Source organism: Papilio machaon, chromosome 8 (genome assembly GCF_912999745.1).
Source record: "Papilio machaon chromosome 8, ilPapMach1.1, whole genome shotgun sequence".
NCBI classification, from domain to species: Eukaryota; Metazoa; Arthropoda; class Insecta; order Lepidoptera; family Papilionidae; genus Papilio; species Papilio machaon.
Genome location: NC_059993.1, coordinates 1,749,942 through 1,773,328, shown reverse-complemented (window position 1 = coordinate 1,773,328; position 23,387 = coordinate 1,749,942).

Sequence of the window (23,387 nt, the reverse complement as noted above, 5' to 3'; positions counted from 1 at the left end):
CCATGCAAGTGTAGTACGGATTGGTTGACATCGTTCTTTAAATGTATTCGTAGATATTTAACTAGCTGAAGTCGTAGTTGATAAATATAGATAAATAAAAATCGCCTGCCTTTTTGTAATATCCATAGAAAATCTTTTTTTTATATTGTAAGGTGGCAAACTAGCAAGCGGCCATCTGAATTCATTGAAGCCGTTGCCTACCTTTGATCAACGGAGAAGAGGACGCAAACCATCATCTTCCTGGCTTTATCTCATTCACGTGGGGTCGGCGCACAAGGTTTTAAAAACCTTAATGTTTTGGCCTAATTTTTTACAGCCGGCCGCCTGCCTGTCGCCAACCCTACTTGGGAGAAGATCTACTACTGTTTAAAATTATTTTTTGTCTATCTGTCCGTCTGTCTACCTGTCACACTTTCCAAAACTGTTCGACCGATTTAGACGGAGCTCTTAATTGAAAATAGATGTGCGGGGGAGTAACATAGGCCTTTTTTAAAAATCTACGCCGACGAAGTTGCATGCAACAGATATTTTAACATATAAATAAAGAGGTAAATAAAATGATCTATTATTTTATTTGGTTGATGTAATTCGTGGCTTAATAAGGACGCGTGGACATGGTGAGTGCGTGTTTGTGTCATTAAGCGGGCAAAGTAATGGCTTGTTAATAGATTCTATCGCCGGAGCCAAATAGGTACCACGCCAAAACTAACAAAATGTTTAGTAATCTGGTATAATGTTTTTAAACAAAAATAAATTTATTACTAACAGAACCACATGCATTACATTACCAATGTCAAAATAATGTCAATTATATAAAAAAGTTAAAAGAGTTAACAGAATAAAATATGAGTACAAATATGATACATTATATTGCAGTAATTGATTCTTAAAACTACTAGTTATATTAAATAAATTATTGACACGTTTACTCAGAGTTATTGTTATCTATTGTATTAGTCCCACGTAAGTTGTGAACGTTTGCGCGAGTTCGGACTTCAAAGCGTCGAAGAGCGTCGCGCTCGGGCCAGCAGTGTCACTCCGCCTGCCTTATAACGAACATCGGAGGCGAGAATCGGTCGCTGTTTCCCCGCGAAAAGTGTTCAAATTAGGAACGATACTTCTTTTTTCATTTCTTCTTAAAGAATTAATTCTTATTAATTTTATTGAGTGCCAGACTTTTTTCAAATAATTTTTATTTTTATTAATTTGATTATAGTTTTTATATACTTTAAAAAGTGACTTTAGAATTAACTGTTAAAATGTTTTTATACAAACTTCGTGTGCAGATTCGATACAAATTATCTTGATTTACAACAAATTAAAAAGGTAAGTAAAATTTTGTCTAAACGTCATATTATTTTTTTAATTAAGTTATTTATTTCTTAATATTTATTCATAAACATGTGGTTGTCTTTTTGATCACTATTAACGGTTAACTTTAAGCGACTAAAACCTATAATCAAATAAAAAAAAATTGGCAGATTTATTTTTTATTTTTCAGGACATTTTTATTTTTTTAAAGTCTGCCGTTTAATTTCTGCATTTTTATTAGGAAATTATTAACTTCTTTATCTATATCTATAGCATAAGAAAAATATAAGAATAAATACTTAGGCAAATTCGATGACAATTTAACTATTACTACATCCTTGAAGACGATTAAGTTGAACTATGCAGTAATTATCGATTTATTTCCCGTCGCTTGATCTCATCATTTGGTTATACATTAACAATGATATAAATTTGTTGAAACATTTGGGTACAAAAAATCATACTGATATTATAAAAGTTTAGATGGATGGATGTTTGTTAGAAGGTATCTTCAGAACGGCTGAAGTGATCTCGCTGAAATTTGGCATAGATGTAGAACATGTATGTAAGAACACATAGTCTACTTATTACGTTTTTTTTTTAATTCAGTTCGGAAGCAGTCGCGGACGATAGCTAATCTATAATAACACCCAAATTATGTGCTTCCATCTACATTCTTTAAGAATCTTTAACTTATTGGAATGTTTAGAATTTGGTTAAAAAGATTAAGTATTTCCTTTGACCAAGAAATGGTCAAAAAGAAATACAAAGATCGGGATCGCATCTGTAGGGTTATAATTCCTTTTACATCTTTCTTAGATGTTTTCTTATACTTTTTAAATGAAATTAAAATAATAGTCTTAAAGAATTGCGCAGAAAGAATTTGTTTTTGTGAGTATATTTTTAAGAACGTCGCTAAATTCTTAAAAACAAAATTAAGAAAAGTATTTATCAAAGAATCGTTCCTTTTAATATATTTTGTCAATAAAGAAAATGAAAATAAGATACAGATAAAAAAATTCTTTCACAAGGTTAAAATTAATTAGCACTCTTGAACAAAATTTTAGTAAATGCTTTTAAAATATCGCTGCTCTTTTAAAAAATATAAAAAAAAGATACTTCCGTGACTCTAATTTTATTAATGAATTTATGTTTCAATCTCTACATCACGTAGCAAGTCTCTGCAGATTTAAATTCATTTGAAAATGGATGTTTTCTATGGTTAGTTTTTTTTTCAGTTTTATATTCAGTTTTCGTACTAGAAAATTTTATGTTTTCAATTCAATCTTCAGGTAGATTTCGTCAAATTTACTCAAATTGCCGAAGTGAATTTATAAACTTTAGTTGAATTTATCTATCTAAATTTTTGTGACGACGCCCTCTATTGTTTTTAAGACATATTAACACATTAGATAAAATTTAATCTAAATTAATGGTTCATGCTTTGTTCACTCGTTACACAATCGGCAAAATTGGCAATTAAGACTATTTTAAAACTTTGCTTTTATAGTTTAAAACTTTCTTACCAAGTCGATTTATGTTATGGACACGTGCCTTAATTTTGTTATCAACGGAAGAACTTGTACATTTGTTGATTTGCTATGATGGATAAATATTTGCAGCATCTTTTTATCGGAAAGAAAATTCGTTCGAATTTTGTTCGCATTAAGAATTTAAGCTTCACAAATCTTTCTTTCCCTTTGCAATTTATTGATATTGAATATTAATACAAATGCTACGTCCCCGAGAATTTTTACATCAAACGATTCAATCTTTTTTAAATAATTTAAGAAAAATAAAGTTAGAATACTTATTTTTTACTTTATATTATAAATGAGAATGTTTGAATGTTCGTTAGAAGAAATCTCCAGAATGACTCAACGGATCTTGCTGAAAGACATAGATGTAGAACATAGTTTGTAGGAACACGTAGACTACGTATTATTTTTTTTCGCACGAACGAAGTCGCGGGAAACAACTAGTTTCAATTATTTTTCATGGAAATTAAAATTTCTTATCCCCGTTAATTTTGGGTTTGTACTAAAGACGAGAGAATGTTTGCATATTAAAAAATAATTTACACAAAAAATACATTATGGATTTACGCAAGATTAGATATTGCTTGCAAAACTAAACGAATGGTTAAACTAAAACAACTTTAGTGAACAGAAAAACAAAAAAAGAACTTTAGAACTTCCTACGTATTTTGTTAAATTAGTAATAATTTATTTTTAGCCAGTATTATAAATAAATTATTTTTTATGATAGTAGTTTTCATCGTAAAATCTATTACAAGAAGTGTAAAAAATAGTTGCGTAAGTATTTTTGCGTGCTGTAAAAATATCTCGAAACTGATATTTTGTTTAATAATTCTTCTTGTGGAAACAGTAACGGAACTTTATGGTCTTTTCGTCGGTCCGTACGACTTGAAACACCAGTTTGGTTATTTTCTTCAGACTTGCTTTTTCGTGTGTGATTTATGAAATTTTATGTTTGTTTTTTAGTGTTTTATATGTTGCAATAAATAACGACGTTATAAAGCAAGAGATAATAAGATAAATGTTTAAAGAAGTTTGTCTGAATACACATTTTGTAATTACGTACTCTGTCTTTGGTATTGACAACTTGAAATCTCAAGATCCATGCAGGATATTGAAAATATAACAATCTAAGAATAATCTAACAAAATTAGGATTAAAATTTATCAATACCTTATTTATTAATTAATTTATTATAATCAAACATCTTAAACTTTGTAATTCATGATCTAGTATTAACAAGATATTAAGAGTAAGGATAAGAAATGAAGGAAGAATAACAAACCTAGTATATTTTATAATCGTGGGTCTCTGAGACCTGTCAAAGATAACGGGATGAGGATATGTTTATACAGAGAATTTTGTCTCAGAAACCAACGGTCAGAGAATGCTATTAGAAAATTCTCACTAATTCAAAAGAAGTCTTAAAACTCTTTATTTGAAATTAAAAAACTCAAATTTCTTTTGTGTAAAATCTAATGTAAGTAAATTAATTCCTTTTTGGACATATTCTATGAGTTAGCTTAAACTCACTTAGAATACATAAGTTCCAATACAAAGAATATCAAACCGAAAAGATAAGACATAAAGAAAAAAAAGATATCGACAAAAAAAATGAATTGAGTATTTAGACGGAAAAAATATAAATAAAAATATTTTTCAAAGTTCATTTTCTGCCTTTAACGAAGTTACCATTATTCTCATTTTGTAGCGTATGTTACGGAACAGGGAGAAATAAATGACACCTAACACTGTGTTTCCACTGCTGAGACAACTGTACAAAAAACATTGTCTCTAAACTTTTTCTTACAGAATAAGAGGGACATGTTATCGTACAAGCGTATCGGCGTTTTAACCTTTGCGTATAACAAGTTTAAAAAACAATTCCAACACAATTTAATGCAGAATGAAATAAGGAAAATGTGAACAAAATATTGCTCTTACGATCTTAAACTAAATGTTGTTAACTTCAAATGACGCGTTAAAATGTATTTTGTTACAATTTTATTTTATTCAGATATTTTTTTTTATAAAGACATTCTGACAGTTTGTTGATTGAAATCAGCGGCGGGAATTGTTCCAAGCTATTCTTCGGAACAATCCCCAAGGTAAATAAGTTAAAAAATACAAAGAGAACTGACGTCCTTTCGCAAAGCCAGATACGTCGATTGTATGTGGTCAGGTGGAAGAATCTAGCCCTGAGATGCGTAATTAGTTGGAAAAATTGATCCGAATAAATTTAAACACCAGTATATTTCAATGTATGCCTCGTTCAATTTGTTTCGCATGATTAATTGATTTGTTTATGTCAAATTAGTGCAAAACAAACCGATGTAAAACACAAATTAACAAAAATTATATCCAATCGTTAAAAAGTAAAGTCGCATTTAAATTTCCTTAGTAAATCTTTTCAGAGCAACTCGCTTAATGTATGTAAAATTTAATTTCATATTTTGCGAACTATTTATTTTTCTCAGAAAATGGAAACATTAAAATTATGCATTTTCAGTTAACAACATGATGTATAAAGTTACTTTCAAATGAACAGATTTTGAAAGCTCATTTTATATTCGTTATCGTAAATGCATTTTTAAATATTACCCATATAAACATGATATTTACTTTCTGTAATTAAAATTTTTGCTTAATTTCGTTTGAAATATTTCTTTGTTTTTCTGTCTTTATTTTAAACCTTAAAGTAATTCTGAATTATTTTTCAAATAATTATATTACTAGTTTAAAAATAAAATGTACATACACGAACAATCTAATATATAAAATTCTCGTGTCACAGTTTTCGTTCCCGTACTCCTCCGAAACGGCTTGACCGATTCTCATGAAATTTTGTGAGCATATTCAGTAGGTCTGAGAATCGGCCAACATCTATTTTTCGTTTTTTTTTTTTTTAAACTGCGCGCGGACTGAGTCGCGGGCGACAGCTAGTAAATTTATAATTTTCTATGTTGCAACATTTTCACATCCCGGAGCAAAGACGGATTAATACACATCTATATGTAAATATATATACATGCTAATGCTCAAAATATTTGTAGGAAAGTGTTAGTAATATCAACTCTATAACCAAGTTATGCTCTATGTAGTATTACACATATATTTGAGTCTCTTTGCCGAGGGATACTCTATCGGTAAGGATCCCTTTTTCGGCGTTACCCTATGAATTACATTACGGTAATACTTTGTAGTTTAACACATAATTCTTCTCGTTTAATCCTTTCTAAATAGTTATTTATTATTTTGAACGTTACATAAAAGAAAAAAAAACTAAAATTAGAGTAACTAGAAAAATTCTCGACTAATCCGTTTATTAGACATTCTTTGGCTTGTACTCAATTACGACTTAAGGGAAAGTAACATCAACTCACTAATTGGACTAACGTATTTAATCTTTAATTATCTGTTATCCGAGAATGTTGCCAGCTTTAACAAGTTTAGTCCGGTTAATTAATTATATTTTTAACTTTGTTGCTACATTAATTTTATTCTTTAATCTCTTATAGCTTAAATTATGAAAATATATTAAGCATTTTAGATCGAGTTACGAGTGCATATAATATATTATAATAAGAGTAAATAATTTATTTTAATATGTCCAAATATTTTATGTTTAGTTCAGCATTATCCTCTAACAATAATGGAAAAATTGTGTAAAAGAAATTGTCAAAAATCATTATTCCATTTATACGTTCTATTTTTACCTCATTGTTCCAACAGTCATTGTAGTTAAAAAAGAGATCATTGTTTTATACGGAAAATTACTGGCACTTTTTTAACTGTAATTATATCTCGTTTTTATTTATTTATTTATTATTATTATTTACTATGTTGAGGAGTTGTAAGAATTTAGAAAACATCGTAAGAAACCTGCACATATCTGAGAAGAAATTTAAACATATGTGTGAAGTCAAACAATCCGCACTGAGCCATCGAAATTAACTAAGGACTAGGATAGGCTCGAGCCTTGTGGTCCACACCTTGCATCCCCATGTATGAACTGACACCATTAAGATTACAGGAGTACCACCTGTAGTTACAGATAATTGAATAGAATAATACTGTTACGTTACATTACATAAGTTTGCTTTTAATTAATTAGTTTCACATAAGACATACAATTTATAAAATAATTCTAGAATTCTTAATTGCTGAAACGAGATTATCCACAACTTCTGTGTAAATTAATTTACTGATTGTAGGAAATACGAAGTTTATGTTTTTACTGCACAGATTTATCAAAGTCTAGTCAGTCTGTTTTTAGGAAACAATCCAATCGATAACCGGTTCCGCATTGTTCTAGATTCGAATCAGTAAAACAATGTTGAATGCCAACAATTGTTCAAATAAGCTTTCCAATATTATAAATGAGAAAGTAGTTTAGATGGATGGATGGATGTTTGTTACAAAGTATGTCCAAAACCAGCCGTTTTTTGCCATTTGACTTATACATAGGCAACTTATTAAGTATTTTTTTCCGCGCTGACGGAGTCGCGGGTGACAACTAGTTGTTTATAATTTTGATGTGTTTATTAATATTAATACTATTACACCTTTGTGTTTATATCAAATTTTAAAGATTTTTAATACTGTCCCTTTACAGAAATTTAATTTATAATTTTACAAGAAGAAAAGATCGTGGGCCGAAGGCAAATATGCTACAGAAAGAATTTACGTCAATGGCTTGAAAAGAACATCCTTTAGCTTTTAAAACGTGCAGGAATGAAAGTTTATTGTTTTATAACTTCAAAAGAAGATGGAATTTTTCAAAGGAAAATATACATGTTTTAAACATATTATCAATATAAATATTATGTGTATTTTAATAAGAAAATGTAGCATATTTTGTGTAAAATTATCTCAAATATAGTAAATGAATCGGGTCACAAAGTTTACTATATATGTTTAAAATCATGAATTCATAATATTTATTGTTCGGTTAAACGTAAACAGGCCTCAGGGGATTATTTTATGTATCCTTAACATATACATCATTGACATAAATATTATTCCATTTTTAAACATAATAATTAATTAAATAAATGAATTGATTAAATAAATAAATAAGCTAAATTCAATGTATTTAGTAGTTATTGATATATTAAAATCGCTTGAAATGTACATCTATGTACATCGTTTCATGGGTACAGCTGAATTTTAAATAAAAAAGTGAAATTAAAGTAGTGAAAATAATTTCAGTCGTTGAATTTAATGAAGGTAAAGCAGAAACTAGCTTCATAGTTCCAGTAGTACTTTTCAATAGATTCGACTTTCAATAGAGTACATTGGAATGATATTGGCAAAGATACGAGTGGACTTGTTGAGGAGTTACAACTAGTTTGTGTCGTTGGCTGACTGCGATTTACGTAACTGCATCTCAACGTTGATAATCTAATCTTACTAATATTATAAATGCGAATTTTTAGTTGGATGGATGAATGTTTGTTTTGAAGGTATTTCCACAACGACTCAACGGATCTTGATGAAATTTTCCAAATATGTAGAATATAGTGAGGAAGAACACATAGGCTACTCAATAAGTTTTTTTTTTAATTTCCGCGTGGACGGAATCGCAGGCGACAGCTAGTAAAATATATTTTATAGATTAAATATCATCTGCTTATCTCAACAAATAAATAAAATCAGTGAATAAGTTATATACGCGTAACAAAACTAACGGACAGATTTTCATAAAAAGATATTGCCAGAGTTACTCTAAAGCCTGAAGATTTGGAACTTGACGCTGCAGTAACTTTTATTCACCTTAAAAATATCTATCCAACGATTTTTAACAAATAACTCAATAGTTATTTGTTAGACAATTTTACATCACCTTTATTAGGTAGGCTACTGGTTAAGATCAGTGCCTTAAAAATGTCTATCCGGTTTAACAGTGGTAGATGCCAGCAACAACAACATCTGTTGCACGAATTGGCTGGCTCGCCCGGTGAACTACCACCACACAGAAGACAGGCGTGAAGTGGAAGTAATTCCGCGTTTCGTCTGATGAGTGTGGCACCGGAGGCCTAATTTTAGTCCCTTTTCCCTTCCCACCCTTTTCTTATATGTAGTATTTCGCAGTCCTGTGGCGCCCCTTTCTCTCCAGCGCTCTGGACAGTCGCCCAACCACGCCCTAAAATAACGCCGGCCCTGTACTCGTAAACTTTTTTTGCACATGTCGAATTTTGCCATATGTGATAAGCTAGATTACACACGTTTCAATTTCAAAGAGATTCAACAAATTAAGGCGATCTCACATGTAACGTGGTTTCGGATTCTATATTTGAATGGATAAATAGAGAAGACGTAATTTCGTTGGTCTATGTGCATGTGACAGAGCCATTAAAACAGCAACAAAGAGCTTTCGTAGAATTCATTTGACTTCACAGTACAATGATAAATTATTATTTAAGCCTAAGTATTTAATTGCCATGAGGCACGGAGTTACCAATGTTATATTGATGTTCACTCTAATGTTAATATTATTTTTTATAAAAAAAACTAGCTGTCACCCGCGACTCCGTCAGCGCGCAGTTAAAAAAAAAATGGGGGCGGGTTATGAAAAATAGATGTTGGCCGATTCTCAGACCTACTGAATATGCTCACAAAATTTCATGAGAATCGGTCAAGCCGTTTCGGAGTAGTACGGTGACGAAAACTGTGCCACGAGAATTTTATATATTAGATTTAGACTTATAATAAATTTAAACAATGTGTTTTTAAACTTAGAAATCAACCTAAGTGTGCGTGGTATTATAATTTAAATTACCAAAATACCCCTTAATTAATTTTTTATATTTTAAACTAACCGACCATCTTAAAGCGTAAGCGCTTGACCAGAACGGACAACAATGTAAAACATACAGGTTCAATCCTCGCTATGCATAAATGTGTTATTCGATTTTCGAATTTCATATTATCCTATGTTCTTGCGGTGAAGGAAAATATCGTTATGCAATCTGCACAATATCGGCGAAGAAATTGAAAGATAAATATGTGTAAAGTCAACCAACCTACACTGATTTGACAATGGCCTTGTCATTCCCTAAATTGTAGGGTATGTATGAGCCCCTCGGTGGCGATGTAATAAACTTATAACACACGCAAACTACAGTCTGTTAATGTTTTAAAGTAATATATTGTGTACTATGAATTCATAAACAAACTTTTGTGTTCTTTTATGAAATCCCATATTTCGTACTCATTTAACATTTAAATGCAGTTTTTAAAAAGAAAATGTTACAAAGCATTTACGCAGCGGACGGTCAAACCTTTATAAGTACTCCCTTTCAAGTGTTCATCACTTGCTCGAGTTAAAAAGGCAGATGTAAGCCGTTGATTTGGGACATTTTAGGGTCGCGCTGATCATTAAGTGAGGTCATTTGGTCACAGGAAAATAAAGGTGGACGCATTTACAAAGAGTTTTTATTTTGCTTTGTCATTTAATGGAAAAGGTAACAAAGGGAATGATTCTTTTCTTTGAAATGTAAAAAGAATAGAAAAGGTAAAAACTGTAAATAATTCACATAATGTTTGTCAAAGTTTTTCCTTAATAAACGGCTCTAAATATTTAGTAATGTACAAAGTATTTCAATTTGAACATCAGAAATATTGATTTTTCATTTTTCAAATAAAAAGCTTATTTTGATCCAAATATATAACTTAATGAGTTTCAAAACGATGCCAAAAGTTAATTATATACTTGACATAATTTGAATTCTAAGGTCAAAGATTATAAAGATAATATTTAGCTTTTATTTAAGCGCTATTTTCATAAATAATTAGCTTGCAAAACTAAAATCTTAGGCAAGGAATTGGTTTACAATAAAATTTGTAAATAATTGAAATTTTAACCTCCTCAGATGTAGCTGAGGAGGTTCACCGTTAGAATATTGTTGTAATTTAACGTTAGACCCATTTTCCACTAAGTGACATTTGCCATCCAGCCAGTGGAAATATTTGAATTTTTATATTATAAGTGTCCTCTCGATCGTCAAATTCACTTCGCCTTCCTATCTCTTCCTTATAAGAAAGAGGTGAGAAGAGAAAGAGGACTAAAATTAGGGCTTCGGCACCACGCTCATCAGACGAAACGCAGAATTTTTTCTACTTCACGCTTGTTTTCTGTGTGGTCGTGGTATGTCACTGGGCGGGCCGACCAATTCGTGCAACAGATGTTGTTGTTTTGTGAAAAAAGGGTCTAACAAATATTGTTAACAAAAATAACTCACCGAATGACATTAGGTAGCGACAACATGGCAGTAGGTAGGTGGGGACAAAACGACTACCTAATTAGTGAGAACAACTTTCCCAGAAATAGTAGACGTCCGAATAAAACCATTCAATTAGTAATGAACATTTTTTTGATTGTTTTTCGTGCCGGTAACACAATATGTTTTTCAGTAAATATTGAAAAGGTCGACCGATTGCGTCATTAAAAATAACAGCATGAAAATCGCTCGTCCATTTAATTTATACTAACTGTCGCCCGAGACTTTGTCTGCGTGGAATTAAAAAAAACTTAGTAGTCTATGTGTTCTTCCAGACTATACAATTCCAGTATGCATATACCAAACTATGCCAGAATATTCTACATCTGTGCCAAATTTCATCAAGATCCGTTAAGCCAGTCCGGAGATACCTTCAAACAAACATCCATCCATCCATCGATCATCAAGACTACGAAGATTTCATTGTCAAACAACATTGTCGTGAAAACTAATCCTTTAAAAGTCATAAGTAGTAAATTTGTTTGGAAGTTTCGAATTATAATGAAAATATGTTGTTAGCTTAGACAAATTCCTCTGATGCCGTGAGTAACAGCTAATAAAAAATATGTAAAAGTAAAGAATAATAACACGACATTAGTTCTAGAATATTTTAAACATGACTTCCCTAACTAGAGAAAATTACCTCAAATAGATAATTAAATTGAATAACACTTGTAACATATAAACAATCGACGTACAAACTTCTTTAGCTTTTCCGTTCACAAATAAAATATTACTAAAATTACTACACGTTCAATATAAAAATGATTCAGCATTTATTTTAGATTGTACCCATTTATATTTACGAGTGAAAAATAGCTTAAACACGTTATTTGCGAATCGTTATACTTATTTATAGTATTTTATAATCTGTGGAAAAACATAAGCAGACGAACATATGGGTTACTGCAATCTACACCTTAAATTCTCTTTCGAATCTTTAAATATTGTTTCTTACACCTACTTCTGAACGATACACACTTTGACAGTTTTCTAATAACTATAATGGCGAAAACAATCTTGTTTATTTTACCTACAAGACATTGTTACATTGTTAAGATCTTTTTATCGTGATTTGTATTGTTCCTGTCTAAATTTATCTTAAATCAGTCTGTAAGTCAATTTGAATTATCAAATATAATTGGACTTTTTTTTTTACTTTTTATTTAGAAAAACAAGGCACAATACTTTAAGTGTACAGACTATCGAGTTGACGGTTGTGGCTTCGATTCCTGCCATTCGACTTTTATAATATTCTCATCCTGTGCGTTCTATCCTCCCTCGAATAAACACCTTTAACCGACACCGTATCTGCAATTGCGGATGTTTTTAAAAAGCGGTAGCTTCAGTATATCGGCAAATTAAAGTGTCTGTCTGCTCGTTGGCCACCTTGTAATATAATAAAAATTGTTTTTGGGCCACAGCACAATCTTCGGACTTATTTGGAATTGGTTATAAGATGTGTTAAAAGGTTAATACATGCATGATATCTCCATACAAAGAAAATTTTCAAGAGAAAATAGTATTCATGGGGAATGACTACATATATAGTTACTTACTTTTTTTTTTAATAAAAGAGATCGAGGACAACGTTAAAGAAAATCCTTAAGATATCGTCTAAAAGAATGAATACACAGTCTTTATCTGTATTTAAGAATAAACCATAATTTATTCAAAGTTGAAAAAGAGAACCGCTAAAACCAACGAAGGAATAATTGCAAACCAAACACATTAACTAACAAAACAAGAGACATATTTGTTTAAAACAAATATTATCACATTATTTACACTTCCACATAGATTAAATAACCCGTTTAAAATACATTTATGTATTGGTTTATTCAAATCTTACTAATATTATAAATGAGAATGTCTGGATGAATGGATGGATGTTTCTCTGAAGATATCTACGTAACGGCTCAACGGATCTGGATGAAATTTTGCACAGATGTAGAGCATAGTCTGGAAGAACACATAGACTTATTACGGTTTTTTTTTAATTCCACGCGGACGGAGTCGCAGGCGACAGCTAGTTAGAATACATTATCTTATATTTCTGGACCCTAGACTGGCATGTATTGCAGTATCATAGCCAAAGGTCTAACTTAAAATAATGACATATTACAAGCGAAAAGTAGCATTACAAACCATAGAATTGAAAAAAAAAAATTAGGCATAAAAACAAAAAAAAAATATGTTACGATTTTGGAAATTATATCGGACTAACTTACAATGTATTTTTCGGGTATTCAAATTTACCTATATTATTCTAATTACTTGATTCGTTAATTGTTTTGAATAATTTAATAACCCGATATAAAACATCCAATCGTATTTGTAAATTATTCCGTTAACCTATTTTAGCCATCGCTGTTATAAACCACGAAGTAGTAATAAATTTTTTAAAAATATATTTGCTTACAGTTTATATTAAAAAAAAAAAAAAATCAAGGGAAGTATTTGAAATGTGTTTATATTCAGTTATTCTAATATCAACCGATGTTTATAAAAGCCCTTTGATACCATTGGGAAGATAGAAATGAGGATATGTCAGAGAACACATCTAATTTGTATGTTTAAATTTAAAACTATAAAATAAACATTCATACACGTGTAACAATGATTCGTTTTAACACATGTATATTTTTTTATCTTTTTTAAAACTTCGATGTTTATTTATTCTAATACTTTTCTGGTATGAAAGAGAATTTTTAATATTAAAGTTCTCTTTTCAAAAAATAAATTCGAAAAGAATATAAAAAAAAGTAGTCAATAAACCTTTTGTTTTTTTTGACATACAGCTATTATTAATACTTTTTTATGCCTGTTAAGCGATAATTTATCATTTATATATAAATAAAAACAAATAAGTAGGATAGTGCAACAAATCTGATAAAATTTCTCAAGTATGCAAAACCTTAAAGTTTCTTTATTGAGTTGAGCGTAAAGAATAAAAATGTAATTTATGTTCGGTCGAGAGTAAAATAAGCCAGTCTTGTTTTATTCACGGTTCCCAAAACACGATCCAGATACATTTTATGATTGTGGTACTCATTTATGTAATTAATACTTTTATATGTTTTAGACTCTTTTATTTCATCATTAGTACATAATATTATAAGCATAATCTAGTACTGAATTTATTATAAACTAGCTTTTACCCGCGACTCCGTCCGCGCGGAATAAAAAATAGAAAACGGGGTAAAAATTATCCTATGTCCTATTCCTGGTTCTAAGCTACATGCCCACTAATTTTCAGTCAAATCGATTCAGTCGTTCTTGAGTTATAAATAGTGTAACTAACACGACTTTCTTTTATATATATAGATGTATTTTTTTATTATTGGATAAAAAAAATGTAACTGAAAAGAATTTTGCGTTCTTGTGATTTGGAAAATATTTTTTGCTTACAAAATTCTTCAATGAAAAGACTTTCTTTCCCTTGAAGGTGAATGCCGATCTATCTCATGACCTTGAATATATTTGCATGGGAATAGCTCGCGTTTACGTAAAATATGGCAAACATAGGTGTTCAATAAATTCTGAGGAAGTCTGAAAGTAGCACCGGCAGTAGAAAAATTGAGAAGTAAAAGGTTAGCGTGGTATGGGCATCAAATTCAAATTCAAATTCAAATTCATTTATTACATATTTTTGCAAAAATCATACAATTTTCACAAAAATATATACCATGCAGAAACACATAGATTTATCATAAGTCAAGCACACAAAAATTCCTCTACGCTATAGATACCACTTCCAAGCAATAAATTATACAATCCCCGTTTAAATTGTCTGGCATTTAACATCTTCAAGTCATTTGGTACCATCTAATGAGAAGGGAAGAATCGCATGTGGCAAAGAAAACGTTAAGTATGAGTGTAGATGGGTACACCAGTAGAGGTAGGCCTAGGAAGAGATAGATGGATTGCGTGAAAGTTGACATGATCAACATGGGGTGACAATGGAGATGACAGCAGACAAATTTGGAAGACGAAAACCTGGTGTAGCAACCCTAAGTAGGTGAGACAAGGTCAAGCAGATGAATGAATGATGAGGTGTTCATTAAATTAATTTATTTTTGTAAAACGTTAAGAGAAGATAACAGTGAGTTTAAGTTTCATAATTTCAAATATAAAGTGATACTAAATCAAATCTTGTTCCTGAGAACGATTATTAAACGATTTGATTTATGAATATGTAAACACATCTAATGTAAAATTCGTAACACTTCTGCGTACATGAATAAATAAACAGACCATTTATTTATATATACATATTTCGTAGGAGTTGAAAATATTAAAAAAAAGTTAACACAAGGTAGTGGTCTAATTAGGTATAGTATATATATCATTAGTGTTGGTGTAGTTTTCTTTCAAGTCTTGGATTTCTCTTATATTACTCATAAAATGCATACAAGCTACTCGTGTTTTGTTTCGTTAACCAACAGTAGGAAGAGTTTAATGTTACCCTAAGGTCAACCGTTATTATTTTGAAAGGTCATTTTACTCAATTAGTATTCTAATTACTAAGAGACATACAAAAATTAAACGCATTACAATTACTTTAGTATCGCGAAGTTGTCAAAAGGTATCGATATAATGCAATAAAAGCATTTCAACAATCTCAGATGAAACAACAGTGAAGATAAGAAAGTCTCTGTTGTGACTGACGAATTGTTCATAATTTTTAGACCGTAAGAGTCAGCTTTGCTTCCCGAGGCCGTGATTCATTTCTTGCTTCATTCTTTTCAGTCAAGATTAAAACGAGAGACGTATTTACTTTCATGCAATAATGAAACGCGAACTCTATAACATAGTAAAGGTAAATTTAGAGATGATAAAAAGGGTCAAGTTATACTTAACTATGAAGAATACTAGGGTAAAATTTAAATTATTGGCCAAAAGCACTTTTGATAAAGTAATTGTTTAACACAAAAGTTGTTTTAAATATACTCAACGTCAAAACTAAGTAGTACAATTCTACTTACTGTCTGACCGAAATACAACGAGTGTGAAAATTTTTTAAGGTTCCGTACCTCGAAAGGAAAAACAGAACCCTTATAGGATCACTGTGTTTTCCGTCCGTCTGTCTGTCTGTCAAGACCCTTTTTCTTAGGAACGGGCGGAGGTATCTATCTGGAATTTATATTAAATACTCAGGTCTGCTGTTCGTTAGATCTGTGAAAAAATAAAACTTCTAATACAACGCAATCAAAAGATACAGCCGTTTATGTCGCAAATTTCCACTCATGCAAAGAAATCAAATTCTACAGAGTATTTCAAGCAACGTCTTAAAGCACGGATAAAGGAAAAATTGCGAAAACCTTAAAATTTACTAATGTATATACGAGTCTGACTCGCGCTTGGGCGGTTATTTTTTTTCCAAGTTTAACCTTAATTCCATATTAATTGAGGTAAAGCGAAGTGTACTTTGCAATGAGTGTAGTTACCTCACAAAGTACTTTCGTGGTTTGTAATATTTTTTCTTTTGTATAAACAGAAGACGATTTGTTTGTACTATTACCGATATATATGTATAATGGCAGCGTATCGTAGGCGTGTTAGTATGTGATGACGTTTGTTATTGATTTCGGAGTAAATTTATCCTTTTATTTTTTTTATTTCTTTTTTGCACTATTAGGTCAGGTATGAAGGTTATACTAACTGTCACAATATAGTACATGAATCAAATAACAATTTAAATAAACCCTAGTTAGATAAGTAAGGAGGACAAGATAAGGAATCTGATATCTCTAGTTTGTAATATTAACTTTAATGCGTATTGTTACCTAACGTATTGTTACCTACTTACTACTTGTTACCAATACGTTTCAAAGTATATTTTATAGATAGAAATCTCTCAAGTGTAAGGAAAGTAGAACACTTTAGATGAACTTTCACAACACTTTGATGAATAACTTACGTCTTACGGTATGACATACATACATATAATTTTTAATGTTTATAAAACCCTTTTTATTACGTTGTTAATACAATATTTATAATTAATTACAAGACCACAATCAATTTCGTCATTACATTGTTCGGATAACATATTGCACTCATTTTCGCGCCTAAATCTATCGTTGTTTACTTAAATACTTTTTTATTAGATATTCGATGGCCGCTAATAAAAAATAGTACTTATAAAATAAATATCAGTTATACAAATATATTTCTTATAAAATCATGTTACTATTTAAAAAAATGTACTTTAAATTTTTCAATTATTTAATTATTTTACAAAAGATACGTCTTTTTTACTAGCGCCATCTATTAATCGTTAAAGCCTGACCTTAAAGCAGACAGGACTCGAAAAATGTTCCTTTGCTTTTAAATTATACTGTAAAAAATTCACTACTAAATTAGAACAGTAACAACTAGTAAATTTTTTAACATAAAAATGTATGAAATCCTTAAGATACAATCTTAGCTTGCTAATGCCCAAAAACACGCCTTCTTACACTAAAAAATTATATGTGATAAAATAAATATTTATCTAAAAATCCGCTGAAATATTTGTAACGTTGTTACAACGCACACGTGCGGCAATTTATTTGTTATATTTAGGCTTCGCGATCTGATAACATTCTGTATTTAGAATGTGTTCGTGCCTATTCTTTAGACGGATATTTTTCGCAGAAGGTCAATTTTGAGGTTAGGTTTTGACAAAAAAAAAAGCAACTGACATCATTCTTTAGATATATTTAACTTATGACTTAATTATATGTGTGTAAGTGTATTTGTATGTGTATATAAATAGCTTGAATTTCATACATCTGAGGATTAAATTACACAGTTAGCAACACAGTTTTAATTTCATGGTAAAAATGTAAACAAAATCAGTTATTTTAACTTAACTAGCTGTTGGAGGAGGTTTTAACCGCATTAGGCGGTGTTTAAAATAAAAAAAAAACTAGAAACTTTATATTTAAAAATGTTGTTCATTACTTAAATAAGGTTTTTTGTAATGTTAAAGTTAATAGTGCATATTTTATATTTAGCATAATGTTTAGTCGCTGTTATTAATTTTCTGTTTAGCAATTGCACATGTACGATATCTTAAATGAAATGCTTCATAACTATTTTATGTAAAACTTATAAATTGTAAGGAATCAAGAAAGCTTTATTAATAAGTGTATTTGTAAGTTCGGTATAAAGTAATATTGAAAATGTACCAATAATTATGTAACTTCGGAATAAGTAGCAGACTCAAAAAAAAAAAATAACAACACAACACAAAATGTAAAACAAACAGATTAGTAAAATAGTTAAAGATCAACTGACAACCTTAGTACAAAAAGTTGTAGAAATAAAATGGAAGTATATAATTACTTTGAAGTTCCGTCATAAATTTTTAATTTAAAACAAAGTTTTAATTTAACTAAAATATGTAACAGCGTTTCCTTGTAACCGTCTGTCTGTTTCTGGCATTAGCCCAAACGTTCATACAAAATGTAAATATACAATGTTTACGTTGTAAATACGTTTTAATCTCTTACTGTATATTACAAAACTATTTAAGGATATTGCATATTATTACATAGGTTTCATATTAAATGTTAAATAATACGAGTGGTAGATCCCGCAACAACTATATTTGTTGGGTGCACGAATGGGCTGGGTCGACCGGTGCAATACACCACACAGAAGACAGGCGTCAAGTGGAAGCAATTCCGCGTTTCGTCTGATGAGTGTGGTCCCGGAGGCCTAATTTTAGTCCTCTTTTCCTTCTCACCCTTTTCCTATTAGGAAAGGATGGGAAGGGGAAGTGGATTTGGCGGAAGAGGGGACATAGGAAGGGGAAATATCCTCTTTCTGGGCGTCCCCTTCTCCGTTGATTAAAGGTAGGCAACGCATCTACATTTGCGGATGTCTATGGGCAACGGTCGCATCGCTATTTCGGCGAATTCAGGTGGCCGTTTGCTCGTTTGCCACCTTTTGATATAAATAAAGAGTAATATGATGTTAACAGAGATCTGAAAGACAATTCTTATTTAATCTTCCTGACCTTATCCCCCTTGTTTGTTTGGATATAAAAATATACAAAATCTGAAAACTGGTATTGCTTATTTCATTTTATATTATTGAAAAATTCACTACAACTTTTCAGAAGGTCTTATGAAGCCTTTGTTGCATACAAAAATTCTTACATGCGACGGCATTACATTTCATTTACTGATATGTATTTCAGTTGAAGTTATCAACTCAACTTTCTCAAATTTTCATAAATAATGTCCGACTTACGTATTCACTCAGGAGGTCATAAAACACGTCAGTCCTAGCCACTATCAGATTGGAAGTGCTAAGAGAACGTGTGTGAAGTGAGATATAGTTAACTAACTTGTTCCTGTGACTTCGCTTATTGTTTTTTATTCAATGTTTCAACTTTTAAAATAAAGAAAAAAATATTATTACTTATAGACCTGAAGTCAATTTAATAATTGATAACTATTATTAATAAAATAATTCTCTTTCCATTTATTTAAAAAAATAATGCTTAATCATTTTCAGCAATATTTGCAAACAGTAGCTTTTTTATCTAAGGTTAAAAATACATCACAATGTGAGAAATTCGTAGTGTAGTAAAGTATTAGTTTCACAAAAAATAAACAAAAACTATTTTTATGACAAAATAGCGGAATATTACAAATTCTTATACTTTGTATTATTTATAAGGAGGCGTGCAATTTTATGATAACAGTGCGGGCATTAAGGCAATGCCGGTCGACTTGATACTGTATGAAACGAGAGGGTAAACCGCTGGAGTGAAAAATGAAGATCATAAAAGTTGAAAATATAGATATTTCCATCACAAAAGTTTATTTTTGCCTAACAGGAAATGTAAAATAAATATATGAAATTTGTAAGTTTGAATTTAACTCCGTTATATTGTGATCACCTTTACCTTAATCAGCTCGACTTTTGATCTTAGACTTGTTAAAATATTTAAATAATTACTGGTTTATTTCTTCAAGATTATCGTTGGCGGATGGATTTGTTTTACACGCGCTTGTAACTTCAAAAAGTTAAAAGATTACATTTTTCAATTTAGCACAGTCTTTCCAGTAATACTTTATAACCACTTAAGATTGATATTATTTACTTAACGAGAGCTATTATTTAATATCAACGAATCAATGAAATAAATATATTTTTAGATATTATTTGTTTTTTGTTAGTGAATTCGCTCTCAGTACGTCGTCAGTTCGTAGTTGGCATTCACCATTTACGGTACTCTGCCGATGTTAAGATGCGAACGCGTACTGTTACTCTGTTAAACATAAAAGCGAGAAAGTTGTCAATGTTTTATCTGTACTTGTTTTAAATATAAATATTTGTTGTATTTAAAGAAGAAATCGTATCGTGATAATAATAATGTTAACTTTATGATAATTGTAATTTCGAAAAATTTTAATGGAATTTCCAATGTTTCACGTTAATGTTACTAAATGAGTTTTTAAACATTTTTAAAATCTTGTCATTGCATTTATGAAATAGTGGATATAAATGATTAATTTATTTATAATCATATTAAGTTTGGTAAGTAATATTATTTTTGATTATTTTTGTATTTTATTTTTAAAGTTATATGCATCTTATTTAAGAATAAAATACCTTGTTATCGTGACGAAGAAAATCTGTTTTTCGAGTTATTAACTTTTAAGTGTTCGATAGCAAAGGTCCTACCATTAATTGAAACAGATAAATGGAAGTACTATTTTGTATAGCACTAATGTTTATCAATACAAACTTCTGTATAGTTTGGCCTATTGCCAATATTATGGCTTATATACACGTCTGTTTAAGGACTTGTTGGCCGGAATTATATATTTAAGGAGGTCCATTAATAATCGAAAATGTAGACTACCAATTGTATTCCTCAGTTTCACCTACTATTGGGATTAATTTAACTTAATTGTAATGTAATTCTTGGGTAATAAGGCATGTCAATTTCGAATTCTCTTAAATCAGATTTGGATTTTCCGTGAGTAATATTGAATCGCTTTCAAGACTAGTTTTTTTGGACTAAAAAAAAGGATATACAAAATAGTTTTGTTTTTGATTTTAATCAGAGACCCAAAAAGTTATTATTTAAAGAGGCTAGAATGTTAAACCACCGTCGAGATAGTTATTAAACTTAATAATTATTTTCTACATTCTGTTCACTTTATTATACGATAGTTGATTAACTGAGCAACATATTAAAATTCCGAACACGATATCGGTTATTCGTTTCATTACATTCCATTAAAAGCGTCATAAAATTCATTTATAGATTTTTTAGGATAAAAAAAATAGTAGCCTATTTGTTCTTACAGACTATATATACTCTACATGTATACCAAATTTCATCGAAGTCCGTCGAGCTGTTTTGGAGATATCTTCCAACAAACATATCCAAAAATACGCAGTTAACGAAACCCGATATCTTAATTAATTGATTGATTTAATATCGCTTTGTAGCTAATGTTTGTACAAAATTGAGCGGCTTCTATGAAAGTATCGCTCGTTGGATTATGAGATTAATATTACTATTTGACGAATTGTGCGCGTGTGTGTACTATTAGGGTAGATAAAGCATTTGCTATTCACTTTATTACATACTAGCTTTTACCCGCGACTCCGTCCGCGCGGAATAAAAAATAGAAAACGGGGTAAAAATTATCCTATGTCCGTTTCCTGGTTCTAAGCTACCTGCCCACCAATTTTCAGTCAAATCGATGCAGCCGTTCTTGAGTTATAAATAGTGTAACTAACACGACTTTCTTTTATATATATAGATATAGATATAGATTTATTGGATTAATTTCGACAACAAAAGTTATTAATTTTAATTCAAACATTAAACTTTGAAAGACAGCTTTTTTTTACTATTGAGTTACTTTTTGGGAGGAAAAAAGGGTTACGTGAGTCTTGACTTACTAAAACCTTCTCGAGTGTAACAGGATACTCCTTGGATGTCTAAAGCAGGGATTCCCAAAGGTGTCGATATCGAACTAAAAAATTATAATATTAACAATAATTGATCTTAAGAGTAGATAATTTGACCATGGGGGTCTGTGGAAACGGTTTGGAATAGGGGGTCATTTGTCCAAAATAGTTTGGGGATCACTGGTCTAAAGGAACTCACCGGTAGGAGGTAGGTGGGGGGAGTGAATAATTGTTACACGTTTATCTACCAGAATGGAAAATATCACACTAAAGTCAACAAATTCAAGGTAATTGTTATTGTTGTACAGAAAACAAGGAAGCTGATTGTTGTGTTATTATCCAACATCCGGGCAACTGCATAAAATTGATTAAACAGTTATAAAATGATAAAAAAACGTAATAATTTATTAATACGTACTAGTTTTATTCGATTAAATGTAGATATTACAGACTACATAAGTCCATACAATTTTAAAGCGAAATTTATCAACAGTCTTCAAAAAAATGTGTAAAATAATAAATCTACTAAAAAGCCAATAATCATCCCATGAAAAGAATTACATCTTTGACATATCTCTAGAGATGTATCTTTTTCCGTCGGGCACGTAGTAGGTTTTAAGTTTTTATAGTTATATATCATAACTTAAGGGCTTGCTGTTGACAACAATGACGGATTATGTTGCCAGAATTTGATTGATAATCTTACTTTTTCTTTCTTAACTTTAACTTTGACATAGTAACATATTTTACTTACTACGTCACAGTTAGTTATTTTAACTTTTGTATTAACTTATTTACTAACTTATTTAATCATTTTTGCTCGTATACAATTACAGTTCCATAAAATTTAATAAGTGGTTGTGAGATACAGTCGAATCTGGTTTCTCTCTAACTGGAGGTTTCTCTCTAACCCGAGTTTATCGCTTATATAGGTTGGTATTTCTACTAGCTTTTGCCCACGACTCCGTCAGCTCGAAATTAAAACAAAATTGATAACTAGCCTATGTGTTCTTCCAGACTATGTACTAAATCTGTGCCAAATTTCAGCAAGATCCATTTAGCCATTCCGGAGATACCTTCAAACAAACATTCATCCATCCTTTCATCTAAACCAGGGATTCCCAAAGGGGTCTATATTGAACTTAAAGCATTTTTAATTCTCACTCTGTCTTCTTCTATTGACCTAATGCAGAATTAATAATAATATTAATAATTGATCTTAAAAGTAATTAATTTGGCCATGGGAGTCTGTGGTAAGGTTCATTTTGGAAAAGGGAGTCACTTATCCAAAATACTTTGAGGATCCCTGATCTAACTTTCG